Source organism: Fundulus heteroclitus, chromosome 18 (genome assembly GCF_011125445.2).
Source record: "Fundulus heteroclitus isolate FHET01 chromosome 18, MU-UCD_Fhet_4.1, whole genome shotgun sequence".
Lineage (NCBI taxonomy): Eukaryota > Metazoa > Chordata > Actinopteri > Cyprinodontiformes > Fundulidae > Fundulus > Fundulus heteroclitus.
The window spans coordinates 4086901-4104125 of NC_046378.1; positions in this window are offsets into that span (position 1 = coordinate 4086901).

Below are 17225 nucleotides of genomic sequence, written 5' to 3' on the forward strand. Positions count from 1 at the left end.
TTGACTCCTCTGAAGATGCTACTGTGACCAAATGGCCACCAAACAAGTGAAAGGTGTGTTGCAGCAGGACGATGAGCCCAAACACACGTCAGAACATACCGTTTCTACTGAATCTCCTGTTGAAAATTCATGGCCTGTGCTCATAAAGGAACCAGTTTAAATTAGATCTTCCTTTGCTTATGGCGGTTAGACGCCACATGGATGCAAGGACCTGGTTGATGGATGCAAAAAGCTTCTGGAGGTTTTGGAGATTACAGGGAGAGACGCCTTAAACTTTAGGCTGGGCGTAAAATTCTGAACCTGTGTGGACTGGAAAAAGGAAATCACAACAAAATCTAAGTTGGTCACCCAGTTCTTGTTTTTAAAATGAATTGAGGTTGTTTCGTTGTCGTTGCCCTGAAAAAGAACGATTCAGCTGCACGATTAAAAGCCAATTTCCCAGCAGGGCGGTACGTATTGTCGTCATGCACCGTGTCTCAGCGGCGTTATGGAAAACTCTTCCATCAGGTCCGGCGGAGAGACGGCTGCGAAAACACTTCACCCGTAAAACTCTGGTTTCTGTCCATCAGTCCGCACACACTACAGCCGCCCTTTGACCCCCGCCCCCCCGCCCCCCCATGTATATTTTTTGTATTACTTGACAAAGCGATGTGACGTCATGTCATGTGTACAAGCGCATTATCATTGCTATTTATAATAAAAGAAAAGCCCTGGAAATAGCTGCTGTCCTGGTCCTTTATTTGTGTGTCATCCGCTCAGCCACCACTGCTAAATGGGCTCTTTGTGCTCGGTTTTTGTTTTTGTTTTTCTGCTTTTTTTTTTTTCTTTTTTTGCCGCGGCTCGGGGAGAAAGAAGGAGGGCGAGCGATTCTCCTTAAAAAGGACGAATGAAAGCGCACTCGGAGATAAATGTGTACTTTTGAAGAGGGGGGGGGGGGGGCTCATGTGAAGCGTCCGGACCAAAAATAGGCCCCGCATCACCAGACATTAGATTTGACACAGAACACAGCAGGCTTTCTCACAGATGCAGACATCTGCATTGGTGTTTATTAATAACACCCCCCCCCCCCCACACACACACACACACACACACACACACTTACTGTAACAAACCAACTTTTGTTTAACAGCCTCTCCATGCAGAGAGGCAGCCTTAAAGCCAGCACCCTCCCAAAGCCTTTACAACCCATGCACCACGCTCACATCCACAGGGCCCCCTCTGTGTGTGTGTGTGTGTGTGTGTGTGTGTGTGTGTTTGTGCTCCACGTGCATTCATACATTCTCTTCCCTTATAGTGTTGTTTCTGTGAGCGCATGTGTTCGTGCAGCCTGAGGGTGTTCAGCCTAATTATAACATTCTTCTGATTAATCGTGTCTGCTCGCCGGACGGCCGGCCCGGCCCGGCCCGGCCTCGGAGGGGCGGGACCGGGCGCAGCTCGTGCAGCAGGACCACACGCTCTATAAATAAAGTCTGAGTCAATAACAACGCAGAGGATCACTCATAGTCTTGTCAGCTCTGTTTGCTGAGCCTGAGTAATTCAGCCGGTGTGAGAACGCCGAGGCACACCAACACACGCTGGAAAAGGCCGAGCCGCGGCGCTCAAATCTCCCAGTGTACCCCAAACGCTCCTCTGGACGGATATACACACACACACACACACACACACACACACACACACACACACACACACACACACACACACACACACACACACACACACACTGTGTTTGCTTTCTTAATCAGTCCATACCATTAAAAATGAAGACAAATCTCACCTGTAGGGTGCCTAAACCGAGACATTATTTTTATTAATGAACACTTCCCCGCACTGAGAAGCCCATTATTTCATTAATACACCCCCAGGTGTAGTGCTAAGAAACTATTTTAACGACGTCTCACACCGCCGCATAATCATACGTGTTTTAGACCCCAGATCCAACTCAAACAAACTCATTTCCCCTATCGTGATATTTTATTATCGATGTTTTCAAACAACACACACCCTGTCCCGACTGCCGTCCAGTACAATTACGTCTAGATTTTAGTTTGTTGTTTTTTTTATTATAAAAAATAAATAAAATAAAAATCCTTGTGGGCAAACTTTGTGTACTGTTTTTGTTGTTTGCAGCGATTAAAAGCTCTGACTGACTTATTCTTAATAGCCTGAGTCCATACTTCACAGACATACACTAAACTTAAACTTCTAACGGGCAAACGACGGGATCTTAATGAATTGTATTCCACTACCATAATTTCACACTGACAAAAAGCTGGAAAAGAACAACAACCTTTTATTTAAGGGTTCATTCAGTTGGGGACCAATCCCCGGTAGAGGAATAGTTGATGCTAGCGGCTCAGTTATTGGTACTGCTGCTGCTGCTGTTGGTTTTTGGGGATTGGATGGAGCTCCAGAGAAAAAGAACTTTTAGACCATCTAGGCTGTGAGTCCTGCCTCATGCCCTCCTCTCTTCTGCTCACACAGCAGCTTTAGTATCGCCATGGATGAAAGGTGGCTTTTGTGTCCGGTTGGTCAGCTGGTTTGCATCATTAACTCTGGGAGACCCAGAAAAACAAAAAAAAATATGTTTTTTCTGTATACTGGCAGAGTCCAGCAGGTGATTTCAAATCAGCAAGTATTTGAGTTCACCATCAAACCCAAAGCATTACAGGTCCTCCCTCATGCTTAACAGTAGATGTGAGTCCTATGGGTCACACAAACCCCAACTGGAGCATTTGTTGCTTACATTTTTAAAATCTTATTCTCATGTGACCAAAGTTAAAATCTCAACAGAGTCTAGCAAACTCCACATGTTTACTTTTGTGACGGTAGGACAGAAAAGGCCCAGAGTGTCAGATTCTCAGGTCTGGGTGCAGGTTTGGGTTTCTCTCTCTCCTCCTGTGCAGGGCGTGATGGGCAGGTGCTCCACATCACCACTAACTGAAGCCCTTCATAAGGAGCTGAATCCAGCAGGAGGGCGTCAGTTCTTTCTCGCTTCCAGAGTGGTACTTTCCCCTCCCCCGTAGAAAGATGGACTCCAGCTTCAGAAACTCTAAGCCGGACCTCCAAGAATCAGAGAAGACCTTCGGATCTATTTTCTGGTTAAGTCCTCCTGCCTGTCCACCCTCCTACACCACCATACTGGAGAGAAGTCACCGGACCTGCACCTACAGCCTGGACATCACCCTTCCAGGACAAAACCCAGCCTCCATCTCTCTGAGTCATACGGCCCTTCATTATCCTCATCAGCACCTTCCTTTGCTCACCAGTCTCCCCGTCTTTCCCCGGCAGGACCCGCACAGTCCGATCAGCCAGAACCACCTCAGAACAAAGCACACCCGTTTTCAATAAACTCTCCTACCGTACTGTCTGTCTCCGTGGTTGCCCTCATTCAGAGTCTCACTTTGTTAAACATGACACACACAGATGCCATTACCGTACCCTCCTGTTCATCAGAAACCCAGATATGCCTGCAAAACACAGTTCAAGGAAAAAAGGCCATAAAACGAAATATATAAAGCTTTATAAACTTCTAAAACTATATAAAAAAATATCTACACTGTGCTCAAATGTTGGATTTCTCCCAAAAGATTCTGTCTTACATTATGTTCCTGCAATAAAAAAAAAAAAAAGAAAATCTTTGAACATTTCTATTTTATTTTAGGGTAGTATAAAATATCCAGAAGCAAAAAAGCTAATGCACTGGTTATTGTTTTTCTCAGACAGTCGGGGACGGCCTCGCGGCCCCGGCTGATCATGTGATCCAGTCCTCTGCATGGCAGACAGCCCCCGGGTTGAAGAATTTGTTTTTTTCCCCCCTCGGCGTCGTGATCCGACATGACCTCCAGATGAGGCCAGCAGCTGCTTCTGTCGTTCTCACCGCGCTGGATGTGTGTGAAGACCGGTTCTGACGGTCCGTGTTTCTCCGCCGTACGTTTCTGACCAGCTGCTGCTCGCACGGCCCCCTCTCTGGCTGTGTGGGGTTAGGACCCAGATGTTCTCGTCTCCTTCATGAGCCCACAGCCATGCTGGGCCCTGTGAACCTCTGATGGCAAATTCCCATATCTACATGGGAAGTTCATAATCATACACCCTCCTCTTGAAGTGGCAGCACGATTCAAATTTACCTAAAACACAATAAGTTTATCGTCGTGTTGCGCTTTCATACCTCTACCTGTCGTTGTTGATTTGTTCTCACCGTCTTGTTGAATCGCGGTTCCAGTTCTTTCTCTACACCAGGTGGAAGTTAATATGGGGGTACGTACCCCAGCGTTACCCGCACACACACTTAACCACTGACTCCCCCCTCCCCTGCCTTCACACACTCTGTCATCACAGGTCCCGGCTGCTGTTGACCTGAGCACTAACACATGCTGGGGACAACTTAACCTCTGGACCCCCAGACAGAAAAACAGATTGACGGAGGAGAGGGAGGGAGCAGGCAGAGAACAGGATGCTTTAAGGCCAGTCTGCAGGCTGGTACCCATGTTTTTATGGGATTTCTTTGGAGTACCTCGCTTCATGTCATGCAGCAATAGAGAATCTCTGTTTCTGCCGCCGTCTGAATGTTCTACCAATCAGATGTTTCAGTGTTCCTAACTTCTTTTCACTATCCGACCACAAGTGCTTTCTTTCCGTCTTTTTCCGGTGTGTACACCTCCATAAATATTCATGCTAATAATTTGACAGGAAGATATTTATTGTGCTAAGCAGCTTCCCTGGAAGGTACCCCTTTAAGGTAAGTAGAGATTCTTTCGATCCATTATTACAGTAGTCAAGATCCCACACTGTAACAACCTTTATTTTGAGAGCATTTATTTAAAATAATTGTTGTTGTTTATTTTTTTATTTTGCATTTATGTTTACCAAATCAGAAGCTCCACAAATAATGGCATCCTTAACAATTGCTCTCGTAGGAATGTAATTGAGGAGTTAATTAATGATCAGATTCCTTTCTAATCCATGTCTTTGCCTTTAGCGAGACAGAGGTCCGTCTCTCTGAACCACTGTTCAACATGGGAAACACAGGAAAACATGCCAAGATGTCAGATCACTGGAGTACGCCAAAAGTCTGTTGATCTCCATAGGCTGGGAAATAACTACGGGAACAGTGCTCGACAGGGATCCATGTTTTTCTTGCACGCAAACACAGGAAGCTGAATGGTGAGGAATGAAAAAAATAGTTACACCTGAAGCTCACGGTTATAGAGGTCCGCAAGTCTCCATAATAACCATCGTAAGTACGGTACATTTTTTCTGGTTTGATAAATGCTGCTGAAGCCGTCCGCCTAGGGCTTTACCGTTTCTGTGACAAATATTCCAGATGTGTCTAAAATGAAACAAGGGCTAACATGTGGAAAAACATCTTATGCCGTCTGTGGAATAAGGTGGAGGCTCTGTGAGGCTGTGGGCCTCACAGAGATGTTTAAAACTCCCTCTCTCTGTTGGTGCTAACCTTGTGAAATGTTACAGGAGATGGGAAACAGTGGGTTACACAAAGAATTACCTATGGGGTGTGGGATGGGGAAGTTTATGAAAAATCATTTTTCAAAATGTTTCATTTGGTCATTTGGCTTTGGTCGGACACGGTCAGGCACTGCGGTGAAGCTGCAGAAGAAAACTAACAGCAGCACAACTTCAAACTAGCAAGATACTGCTGTAAAATGAGCCCACCAGAGGTTGCTGGAGATGAAATGAACCCATCATTATCTGGAGGATATTAGAGAAATAGAGTTAGTTTTCGGCGAGAAGCAGGAAAATCAGCTGGTGGTTACATCGTTGCGTATTTGTTTTGGCCTCTCTCTTTGAAACCTGCATACAAATATGTCTAGATAGTTGCTCACAGATAAAGATGAAGGCCTCTGGTTGGTGTGTATGAAGCTCTCGTAAAAACAGCGTCCCAAAAGACCCCTGGGTGCAGTCTTAAAGTGCAAGAAGCGACCACACCAGCACTGTCCACCTGTACCGTCCGTCCTGTGGCTCAGGAAATTCATGAAGAAAAATAACAATTCTTAGTGTTTCGTGTTGAGTTTGGGAAATCCTCTAAAATTGGCACCACTGGTAGAAGTCATGGTACTAGTCGTACAATCTCTGAAAGCCCAATCAGCTTGGTTTCCAAGTCAAGGTCATCTATAGGTCATCTCTGGTCCACATGGGTTGTTTGGGCCAAAGACCTCAACCCCAAATCTTGTCTGGAAGATCTTCAAGGCCTAATTTTCAGTAATCACTGCAGTCTAACTATTTGGATCGGGGGTCTGCAAGCTGTGGCTCCTGAGCCACGTCTGGCTCTTTAGACCTTCCACCATGGCTCTTAATTACTTAGGCTAAAACTGATTTTATAATAACTATTTAAAATAGTCATAATAAAATAAATAAAATATAAATGAGATATAATAATGAATGTGTGTTTTAGCAGTAGGGCTGTACAATGGTAGCACTGTTGCCTTGCAGCAGGGAGGTCCTGGGTTTAAACTCTGGGTTTGACCTGGGGCCTTTTCTGCATGTTCTACCTGGGTTCTCTCCTGGTACTCTGGCTTCCTCCCACAGTCCATAAAACATGACTGTTAGGTTAATGGGTTACTTTAACTTGCCCTTAGCTTTGAGTGTGTGCATGCATGGTGGTATGTCTCTGTGTTTCCTGCCGACCTGTCCAGGGTGGATCATGGCTCTTGGCCAGTGATCGCTAGAGATAGACCCCAGTTCCCTGCGGCCCTGCATGAGTAAGCGGGTATAGAATATGGATGGATGGATGTTTTAGCAGTTTTTCCAGTTTTATGGAACAATTGCATTGGATTTCCACAACAGAATGATGCTAAAAATGCTAGTAATCTTTTTTCAGATCGATTTTCTTTGTCGTTAGGTTGGAAACAAAATATGGACATCTTTTTGAAAAAAAATTGATCCATCCTTATTTTGCAAAAGTTATATAATTTTCTTTATTTTAACAACTAAAATATGAGTACAATGGGAGTCCTTCAAAAATCATTACAAATTTCCTGGAGTACATGTTTATAAAAAATTCTAAGTTGTCTTGTTTGAAAAGGTCCTGTAACACCTGCGGCTCTAAACAAGTTTTATTTAGCTGGACTGAGGGCAAACATGGCTCATTTGATTTAAAGGTTGTAAAGGTTGCAGACCTTGCACCAACCTAGGACTAAACTCTCCGCTATGGGAGACAGGGCCTTCCAGACAGTCGCCCCACGTCTATGAAATGCCCTCCCAGAGACCCTGAGGGCCCCACAAACTGTGGAGGTGTTCAAAAAGCACCTGAAGACATTCCTATTTCAAACAGCCTTTTTATGCTTATGATTAAAATGTAGCTTTTATTGTGTTTTATTGTGTTTCTGTTTTAATTATACTTTGGACACCTTTTTTTAGCCCCCTGCTATTGTAGCACTTTGAGATTTTATTTGAAATGTAAAGTGCATTATAAATAAAATGTATTATTATTATTATTATCATTATTATTATTATTACGATTTTGATGTAGAAAAGATCAAACAAACTTTGAACTGTTGAAATCTTTATCGCTCTAGTTGTTGTGGTGTTTATCTCTAACTGTATAAAGGTTAACAAAGGAAGCAGAATGCTTGTATATGCAATACTTGGACATCAACCAGCAGTGGGATTTAAAAAAGACATTTGCAGACATTAGGCTCACAGGTTCTGGATGCTGACCGACAGCAGCCAGCAATACAAACAGTTCATTTATTGTAATGCCTTACTCAAACAACCTTAATGTTTATGCTAAAGCTTAATGTTTCTGATGTTTTCTGGCTTAGGTATTACCTGCAAAAGACACTTCCAATTTAAGTTATCATTTCATTGTTGAAAACAGAAAATCCTTTTAAATCAGCAGCCTTCGGTACAAAAGTTGAATTACTTTAGATTGCTTCTAGACTGCCGTCAGATTTTGTGATCCAAGTGACTATTTATGATCCCTGTCTGCTTTAGAAACTGAATTTATTTCTTTGCTAAAGATTTTCATTAAAAATCCACTGCTGCCTTTCATGGTTGCAGAAAGACAGTATCTAGTTACTGTCCAGTCTTATATTTTTAAACTGTATCTTTATTATTACTGTTAAAGCTGTAAAGCTGTGCTAAAATCCCCGGAGAAAGTCTCATTATCGCTCCTTCTGGAAAGCTTTAGGTTATTTTCAGTGCTTGTTTAAGCCCTTTTGGGCTCGAACAAAGTTTCAGCATGAATTATGTCTAATAAAACAAAAGTGGCTCTTTTACTGCGATGACCCAAAGCTGGGGAAGTGGACTCATTTGCCCTTTTCCACTGTGGCTTTGTGTGCTCAGTGTGACCTGCGGCAGTGGAGGTACTATGAGTCCTTATTTAACTTTGCTGGGGTTTCCTGACTTCTGTGATGGAAATTCACTGCAAAAGCAAACATGCTCTTTCACATGTTCAAATAGCTCAAAAAGCAACATCTGACAGTGCGAGTGAATTCAGACTGGATTATACAGCAATCAAACAACAACAAATCCACTAATTAATGCTGTGTTAACATGCATTAGTTAGTGGACATTCCTTCATTTGTGCCACCAGCATTGGTACAGAAGCAGAAGCAGCTCCAGCCAGTGGAGTCTGTCAACTAATATTTGTAGACTGCATCTCCTCCAAAACTTCATTTGGGAATTAAAGAAAATGGTATAAGCTCTAGTTTCTTAGTGGCTATTGAATGTGATGCTAACACACCGCTAAATTCCCCTGGTGGGGGTGAGCGCTCGATGGCATCACACTGGGCAGCCTCAGTGACTGTCCAGTGTTGACTCAGAGACGGTGGTCCACCGATGGGACAGAGACACAGTTAGGAGCATGGAGGAAGTTCTGCTCCAGCTGATTGACCTGCAGATTCACTTGCAATGTTTTATTTACTTTTGGTTTGTGGGTTTGCATCTGATCTTGTTGAAAGTCCCTGCAAACTTTGTTCCGTCCTGCCCTCATACACCTGCAGCGCAGAGGAAACCCAGCTCGTTACTTTTTGTATTTTGTCGAGCGTTCCTCGACGGCTGAGCTGAGAAACGGGGTCGGACTTCAGGTCCAGGCACCATGTTCTGTTCGTTGAAAGGTGACACAACAAGGTCCAAAGGTGAAGTGTTTCCTTATACGTCTGTTAAAGACTGTTTTTTGGCTTCCAAACCCACCCCCCAGATTTAAGACCAACTGTGGATAATGTATTAAAAAACATATTATTATTAATATAAGAGACTCATTGATAGAATAAGCTGATAAAATTAGACCATTAATCAGACATTCATTTCTAAGTTCCCTTTTAGGGTTCGGATTTTACATTCACATCTCATTACTTCCCCCCAGACCACTCAGGTCTTCTGGCTCCAGCCTACTCTGCATACCTAGAACCAGAACTAAACACGGAGAAGCAGCATTTAGTTCCTATGCTCCACTTATCTGGAACAAACTTCCAGAAAACTGTAAAACTGCGGAAAGCCTGAGTTCTTTTAAATCAAGATTAAAAACACATTTGTTTAAAATTGCCTTTGACTGTTCTAGTTAAACTGTTTTACTGTTTTTAATGTTCTTTTTTGTTTCTACATTATATCCCTACTTGCTTTTATTCTGTTTTATTTTCCTATATTTTAATCAGGTACAGCACTTTGCATTGTCTCTGTACTGAATTGTGCTATATAAATAAATTTGCCTTGCCTTGCCTTGTAAAGTATCCACTCACTGCTCAATGATCCAAAAAAGAATTCATCTTTAGATCGATTTGTAATAATTATAAGAATAATCAGTTTCATGATTAATACTGAAGAGATTTTTGACACAAACTCTAATTTAAAGCCATCTGAGAGATTCTTTACAGTCACACAAAGAGGCAAACATTAATTCGGTTATATTCCTTCCTGGCTCGGCACCAGCATCAAATGTGGGATTTAAGAGTTACAGGATATCCACTTTCAATACTCACTCGATCTTGTCCTAGGCTGCAGGGGGGCTAGAGCCGACCCTCGGCCGTCACTGCACGGCCGAGGGTCCGGTGGACCCTGGAGAGGTCATCAGCGTATAGCAGGGCCAAGACAGAGACACAAAGGGCAAACAACCTGGCGAACAGCAATTCAGAGCCAGAGCGCATTGGACCACAGCAGGAAATCAGCGCTACTCAAGATAGCGCACACACCCTCACTGCACATTCAAACTCTACTCCCAGGGTTTTTGCTTTTTTTCCGTTTTGAAAATTCCCTTCATTTCCAAGCTCATTTCTTTAGATTTTTTCTTATTGACATTTTAGTAAAATGTTGCCCTAGTTTGGTTTAATATCGTTCCCCCTCACATCATAAAAAATACACAACTGAGGCTCGCTTCATGAGTGCGGTAAATTTCACACATTCTTTGGCATCTGGGTAAATTGAAATCATTTGAAATGTACAATACTTATAATAAGCACTGGGCAGGATTATCTTTCAGCTCTAAAAGCAGAGCATTGTGAGAATTGGGAATTAAACTGCTTTGTTTGGCTTGTAAGCCCAACTCAGTTCAGAAACATCAGTTCAAGCTAAACCATCTAGATTCCGTAAAACATTGTGAAATGGACTCGTTCTCGTTTTTGAGCGAATGTGTGTCTTTCTGTCAGTATAGGCAACAAACCAGCGTGATCTATGAGTTGGACTAAAACTCAATTTGTAATGTGGTAAACCAAAGAAAAAGAAGTCATGATCTTTATGTAAGCTTCACTGTAAAAAGCTCTTTGTTCCCCCTAGAAATTCTGCTTTTCATTCATGCAAAGTCTGACAACTCACACTTTTTTTCCCATGCTCAATTTTAATTTTGTTCTTATTTACCCAGACTAAACTCATATTTGATCATTTACCTTGTCTAAGGCAGCTCCATACTGGCAGGCACAAGATATTAAACATGTTATACTGTCACAGCCCCTCTGTGCTTTCTGACCTGATTCCTGCCGCATCAACAGCTGCCGAACGTTGATGAGCATCGGTTAAAGAGTAAATCCTAAAGACCTTTGCCTGTTCTGTGAAGGGAAGACTGCCACGATTCATTTTTATGGTCTCACATGATGATGTGAGCGAATGAGAAAGTGGGAAGAAGGAGAGGTTGGTGGACAATACGTACAGTGTTTAGCAACGGCCTCAGCGGAAGCCAAAACGCAACTTGCACGTGTTTCTCTGTAGAGGAAGAAGGCAATTTGGGGACGGTGACGCATATCGGGATGAAGAGCTGGAGGAATGAAGTCAGTTCAGAAATATAAGGAAGTTCTGGATAGCGAAGCAAGAGCCACGTGACCCAATGAACACATACAGCGACCCGCTCCTAAGGTCCAAAACAGCAACGCTGTGCTGGCTTACATCCGCTCAGATGGAACGTTGTCGGGAGCTGGACAGTAACTTCAGAGAGTGACTCCCAGTTTTCAGAGCGTTACCATCACAGTACAGTAAGATGCCAGAAGGTATCCCAGACAAAGTGGTGACCCAGCAGAGCTTTGCCTGCAGGCCCCGAGATGAAAGCACTGAAAAGTCTCGACAGACCTCCTTGAAGGGCTTATTCATGTCTAATGTCTCCTGACAGTCATCTGGACCAACATGGAGGCATCTGTCGGCAGACCCGGCTCATGTGGACTCTCTCCTTTCAGACTTTTACTCAGCTTAAGCAAGCATTGGCAAAGGAGATATTTTTCTATCCCCCCCGTTTCTTTAGAAAAAAAAAAAACACCCCAAAAACATTCAGTGTAAATTTTGTTCACTTGTCGAGACGAGAGCAGTTCTGGCTGTCAAACTGAGCGCCACTCGAATAATCCCAAAACGTTTCATTGATAATTCCAGAAAATGGTATGTTATTATGGACATTTAATATAAAAACAAGATTTAGTCAACTGAATCATAAACAAGCGATTGTGTGACTAATTTGTCTTAAAATAATGACTATTAGGGACAATAAAGCACCGATAAAATTAATGACATTGGTTAACCCAATGCTCTGTTGGAAATAAAAAAAAGTTAAAACTATAAAACTATACCACATGAATTCAATTAATGCAATAAACAAGATGACATATGTACAATTTTTCTGATTCCCTAAAAAAATGAGATTTACAAGAGTAAAGAACTTTTACCTCACAGTCGACAAAATTGCTGCATCCAGCATCAAACATCCCGTCAGAAGTTAGATTTCTTGAAATACTGGAGTCGTTTGCATCTTGATATTAGCAGCAAAATGACAAATATCAGAACCTGCAAATTAACTGTATATATATATATATATATATATATATATATATATATATATATATATATGGCAGAACACCATGTCTAAAAGTGCAACATGTGGAAAACAGAAGCAGATGGGCTGCAGCCAATGATTCATTTGTAAGATGTGCACAAAAAAACCTCCACTTAGCAAAATGTTTTTAGAGATTTCAGTTTTCCTCACCAATAGTGGAGCAAAAATAATGGAGCAGAACGTGCTTCTATGGAAAAACATCTGTTTGAGTTCATTACGATGACACACACATTGATGGATGCATTTTCATCTGAAGATGCAAAAAGAAAAGAGAGAGAGAGAGAGAAAGAAAAAAGAAAAACAGAATAAGTTGGACATTTCAGCGGTTACCTCTTCATTCACACTTGGTAAGGAAAGAAATCAATGACACTGAAAACATGTTCCAACCAATAACAGGAGGCTCTGGAGCAACTATTTTCTTGTTAGAAGTTTTCCAACGGTTACGCAGCTGGGCAGCAACATCTGGGCAGCAACATCTGGGCCTCAAAGCATTCAGATGCAAACAGTGCTTGCTTAATGCAGGGGATGCAACCAGACTTCAGTCACTCCAATGTTTTAGGACATATCGCTGTGACTCTTCTTAAAATGTGTGGTCCTTCAAATCTAAATGTATAAAGCTTTAAAGGTCGAAATAAAGTGGAGAACGAACAAACTTGTGACCTAATGCAATGCTTCACCAAACTAGATGCTGAAATGTAATCTAATTTGTGTTCTGATCTATGCAGCGCAGAAATACAACCACACCACCACATCAAGGTATCCATTTTAAAGTTTCACAAGCATTGAAAATAACTGAGTGTCCAGTTTTCCAGTTGAGTAAAAAAAAAACTGAAAACATACATCTATGGTTAATAATCTGGAAGAAACCACCAAGAAAACCTTTCCTGCTGATCCTAAACACTGGTACGCTGCAGGGTTGTGTCCTCAGCCCTGCTCTCTTCACCCTCTACACCTACAACTGCTCTGCTATCCACCCCACAAACATGGTTGTGAAGTGGATGACTCCACTGTGGTGGGTTTCACCTCCAACAAGGATGAGACCCACTACAGAGAGGAGGTCTGCAGTCTGACACACTGCTGCTCCATGAACAACCTCATCCTGAACACCAGAAAGACCAAGGAGGTAGTAACAGACTACAGGAGGTCCAGGAAGACAGAGCATGCTCCTCTCTGCATACAGGGGGAGGTGGTGGAGCGTTGCCATGCACAGGACCTTTTTTCTTTTAAAGGAAAGCTTGTCATGTGTCTGTGTGTTACGTGTAATTATGTGCATTCTGGGCCGATGTCCGCCACATCAAATTTCTATTTTAGCAACACATAATGACAGTAATGCTTCTTGATTCTCTATTATCTTGGAGCATTTATTGCTGGTTCTGGTAAACGGTATTGTTTCTATGTTTGGCTAAGATTGGAGAGATTTTTTTTTATATGAATGACATGGCTCTCTGCACCAGGGTGGCGTGGACTGAAAAGCGACTTTACCACAAAAAACAAAAACGTTTCAGTCAGTTGGAACCCAAATGTCATTTCTATTGCTTGTCCATTATGCAACGCTTACATCCCCAATATAAGCGTTGTAAGACAATATGGCTGTATAGCATGGCTGACTAATGATGCCCCCGCCACCCCATGAGGGATTAAGTGGGTCAGAAAATGGATGGATGGATGGATGGATGGATGGATGGATGGATGGACTAATGATGCTGAAGTTGGTGTCTGATTTAAGATTGCAAACCTCCACCATAATAAAGGCCTTGTTTTTTCCAAGAATATGGACCACATTTCGTCATCTCTAGTTAAAAACTCAAAACACCTAGACAGGTCAGAACTAAACTGATTATTCACCACCGGACAGAGAATTCTTAAGCACAATTGAAAATGTGCGGAAAAACTTCATTCGACGTGTGAAACTACAAAAAAAAAAGGAACATTTCCAATGATTTTTTTTCCCCTGTTGAGTCATCTGTAAGAACCTTTTCGTAAAGCACAAGGCTTCGAACGGATCAAAACCTTTTCAGCTCTTCGTGTTATAAAAAGAGCCGGTTGTTTGCTGGAAGGAGTTCATCGTGGGAGGGTGTGTGTGTGTGTGTGTGTTTGCTTGTATGTGGTGTGTAGAAAGATATTATCGCCCTGGGCGGCAAAAGCCGACCCTTCCTGCTTGGGAGCGGTGGAGGTAATGCTGCTTTCTGCACTAAGAGGTCATAGGTGACTGCACTGCCACAACAGGAAGTTAAAGGAATCCAGTCAATATCTGTTCATAATTCATGCAACTCATTTCTCTTTGTCTTTGCGTGAGCTGTGTGACTGACAGCGGCGCTCCAATGACCGCGTATCTAAGGCTCCTCGTGGCTCCGGGTTGTGCAACAGAATCGCCTGAGATCTACACAGCCAGCGTTGTGAGGTTTGGCCCGCAGTCCGAGACGAGCATTGCAACGCTGCGTTTGCGGTCGCGTCACGCTGACGAGTGTGAAAGCCGAAAAGACAGAAGCAGAAAGTGAGCAACGGAGATGCCGGGCGAATTAGAAAGGCCGAGCATGGCAAAACAGCGCAGAGAGGGAAGCCGGATGTAAGCCGCCCTCGCAGCACTACGCCACCGAGGGGTATTTACAGCATGTGGGGGTAAACTGGTAATCCCTGCGAGGAGGGAGATGGAGCAGAGGAGAGAGGAGCCCCCCAGGATCGGGAACAGATTGACAGAGACAGATGTTGAAAATGGCCGGCATTTTTTTCTGCAGGATCGGGCCCACTTAGAGAAATATTGTGTCTCTGCAGAGACCGTCGGGCTGTGGGAGCGCGGGGAGAGCTGGGAGGTATGCTGACTGCTTTCCTACACAAGCATGGGATGTAAAAACGCTGGAGCAGCTGAAACTGTCCGTCTTGCCATGAATCAGGCTGAGGTACCGTGAAGCAGAGGCCCTTACAGGAGCCAGATGGGCCCTTGGCTCGACCCAGCTCAGGGTGAAGGTCTACACACACACGCAGACAAGATGGAAACAATGGGCTCTTGAGTGTTTCACAGAAAAAAACAGGAGAACGTGACCAACCAGACTCACCCAGAATACTTTAATTAGATGTACATAACCCGAGGAACGTAGCAGAAATAAATACATGGATAAAGCCTAAATAATCCGAGGTGTAAAAGTTAGAACTGATTTCATATTTAACAAGGTTTATATTTTGTGCACCACGTTTCATTAAAATGCTTTTTGATTTTGTGTTTTCTAACTTAGATGCTAAGATCCCAATGCTTCAGTAAAAACAATGTAGACTTAACTTCAGCTGACTTTTCAAGTTCTTTTAAATTGGGACTTATCTGTTTCCCCCTTTCACAGCCACACTTTAATTTCTGGAGTAATAGAAATTGAAAGATTTAATGTGTACGAGCCTCAAAGTACTGATTCCCTACTGTTTTCTACTGCAATGAGAATTCATCACAAATTTACAGCCTCTTGCAACAAAATGTTGGAATCACCAGTCAGGTGTTTGAGTTTGTAGGGAAACATAAATGAAAAAGACAGAAGCCACTCTAAAACAATCTGAAAATACCTAAAAAAATATAAAACGGTATTGCTGTGATAATCGGCACATCTGTTTATGGATCAAGAGACACCACTCAATGTGGAAGGAAAAGTGGAATTATAAAAAAAGAACTTAATTGCACTTTCTTTTGTTTCTCAGACTGTCATTAAGTCAAGCTGCTTTTCCTGCAGAAAGGTTTTATAATTCTTTGCTCAGAGGCTAAATCTATAATCAGCCTGAAAAAAAGCCTGCATCATCTGCAAATTGCTTAACCTGTGAACTTTTAATGAACAGCAGTGTCAGATAAGTTAGGGTTAATTAAGATAAGCTAAGACCATTAATGCATGAGCAACAGCAAAAAAGGTAAATACAAAAATAATAAACCAAATTTGAGGGTGAAAAAGTGAAAATATAAAATACAAATATACAAATATACAAGGTCCATAAAATACACACAGGTCCATTTTCTCCTGTGGGAATGACTTGGATCTTCCTCGCTCCCTTACCCAACAGGTAAGATAAAATCATTGATGAAGACGGGAATGCGCAGGTTTTTCCTCAACCAGTCGCCTTTATAGGTTCCATTAGGATGACATCAACAAACAATCCAGCATCATCTCCTTCGGCCAAAGCAGATTCAGGATTCATCCTACTTCCATCCAATCCATCTCAGCTGGGCTGAGGATGATTGGGAAAAAGAGAAGCACTCATACCTGCATGTTTTAAATCCACAAGATAATTTAGTTTCTTTGTTTAGGTGTTAGTACACATTCTAGTTTAGCTTTTTTTGTGCACAGAACTATTAAAATATATAAATGTTTAATTGCTTTTGTTCTCCGTTTTTTGTTTTCAGGACATACTGTTTTAAGGTTGCTGTCCTTATACTGTAGCTCCTTTTACATCATAGTTCCCCAGCGATCAATTTTAGATTACGCACATGGGATTTTGGAATCAAAGTAGTGTGGCTTGTGACTGCACCCATTCACCTCTGGTGATTTCCCCCAGGACTGAGCTTTGTGTTGCAATCCCCATGCACGCTGTCCAAATCCATTCTGTGCTCTAAATACAAGCAACATTGTTGTGCACCACTATTAGCACACTATTATCTGCATCAAATTCTGCTAATTGGCATATTTCTCAGATCAGACGGGCACTGGAGATGATTCCATGTCTCTGCTCTGTGCACTTAGGCTGACTGAAAAGCTGCTACTGCAGTCTTTGTTTTGTATTACGTTTTCCTGGATGTTTTTCTAATAATTTTGGACTTGCCTCAGAATTTTTGATCCAGCTGATTGGGCATGTCTAACATCTTTGGCAGCATTGCATGTTGCTTTATAATCCTTTATTAAAGTTTGCAGTGACATCTCTCATGCTTGGGCCATCCTGGACCATCAGCTCATTAGGCTCTGCAAAGAGGCTCTTCTTAATAAATATTCATTAGCAGTAA